Source organism: Trichomycterus rosablanca, chromosome 10 (genome assembly GCF_030014385.1).
Source record: "Trichomycterus rosablanca isolate fTriRos1 chromosome 10, fTriRos1.hap1, whole genome shotgun sequence".
Taxonomy (NCBI): Eukaryota; Metazoa; Chordata; class Actinopteri; order Siluriformes; family Trichomycteridae; genus Trichomycterus; species Trichomycterus rosablanca.
Window position 1 is genome coordinate 8,523,378 of NC_085997.1, and position 1,831 is coordinate 8,525,208.

At 41.7% G+C, this 1,831-nt stretch overlaps 1 non-coding gene across 1 annotated transcript; it reads left to right on the forward strand.

Moving 5' to 3' along the window:
* The first annotated feature begins 624 nt into the window (after window positions 1-624).
* On the forward strand, window positions 625-707 carry trnal-aag (transfer RNA leucine (anticodon AAG)). Its single transcript has one exon. It is a non-coding gene; the product is annotated as a tRNA-Leu (tRNA).
* The last annotated feature ends 1,124 nt before the right edge of the window (window positions 708-1,831 follow it).

The window sequence follows — 1,831 nt, forward strand, 5'->3', positions numbered from 1 at the left end:
TATCAGTAATTATTTCTGATTATCTACAAGAGAATTCTCAACATACCAGACTCAGAACTAAATATTTGATTGCATCTAAATGAGGACTTAAATCGCCCTTACCTTTTTAGTCGGGTACCCTTTTGAGTCTGGCAGATTTTGAATTCTCCCGATCCTGGATCCAATCTGATCCCGTTCACCTTTGCAGTCCTCCTGATTTCTCCAATGAACACTAATTAATCGATTTTAAACCATCCTCTGCTACCATTTGTTAGAACGTGGATCTTTTGTTAGAATCGATCCGAATTGATCAGGAGGCAAGGTGACATCCTTTTAAAAGTTTTATTCAGAAAAAGGTTGGTTCGTCCTCCAAGTCACAAAGCAGCTGCGTTCTGAAGCCTCTGAGTGAAGAGATGCAACAGACCACGTGTAGAGCGCGCAGCTCTTATTTATAGTTTACCACCACCCCCTAGTGGCCAGGTGTAGTACTACTCCATATAAGGTATTCCTTTTGTTCCAGGCTTCCACTCAGCCAGTTCTAACCGGTTTTATGCCACGTGGCGGTTTGGAACAACTCCAATCACTTGACTACCTAAATGTTTTTAGACCAATATTGTAATGCCCAATAATAATTTATATTATAACAATAGCGTGGCCGAGCGGTCTAAGGCGCTGGATTAAGGCTTCAGTCTCTACAAGGGGCGTGGGTTCGAATCCCACCGCTGCCAACTCATGCTTTTCAACGGTGGCTCCATGATTACCCACCCAATGCAACGTATACTCAATCACAATCCCAAGTATGGCACACGCGATTGGCCCTTTTCGACCCACAACCTTTCTTAACTTTTTTTTTTTATGTAACATGAAACAGTTCGACCGCACTGTGCACACAAACCTTAACTTGGTGTACCTTTGTATCGTTGCTGTTATCTCTAGCATCGCTCCGACTACATGCAACTATGATATAATAAGAAGCATAAAAAAAAAACTTACTCACCCAATAACTGTGTTTACACCTAAAATGGAACGCAGACACTGTGAAAACAGCATACGTTCTAAAGTCAATGAGCTTTTAAACAAGCTCAAACACACCGATGCACCACGGAGTCTTAAATTAAGCATACAGCACGATGGTTTAGCAGAAGAAATGTTGTAAGAAAGGAAGCCCTTAAATACTGACCATCTTGTTGCTCTGCTTGCAAGCTTACTGTAACAAAAGAAAGGTCGTGTATCTGATGGGTTAAGATTAGTCGCTACTCCAACAGTTCTTCACTGTGGCTGGTTAAATGCTGGAAATTACCGCTTACCTAATGCAGTAAGAAGCAACTCACCCGAACAGGAACTTGAACCCTAGACCCTCAGATTAAAAGTCTGATGCTCTACCGACTGAGCTATCCAGGATCTGCAACCTGCTTTAATCCCCACAAGCATCTGACTTAAATTACAAACTTTAACATACAGTGTATCACAAAAGTGAGTACACCCCTCACATTTCTGCAAATATTTCATTATATCTTTTCATGGGACAACACTATAGACATGAAACTTGGATATAACTTAGAGTAGTCAGTGTACAGCTTGTATAGCAGTGTAGATTTACTGTCTTCTGAAAATAACTCAACACACAGCCATTCATGTCTAAATAGCTGGCAACATAAGTGAGTACACCCCACAGTGAACATGTCCAAATTGTGCCCAAATGTGTCGTTGTCCCTCCCTGGTGTCATGTGTCAAGAACCCAGGTGTAAATGGGGAGCAGGGCTGTTAAATTTGGTGTTTTGGGTACAATTCTCTCATACTGGCCACTGGATATTCAACATGGCACCTCATGGCAAAGAACTCTCTGAGGATG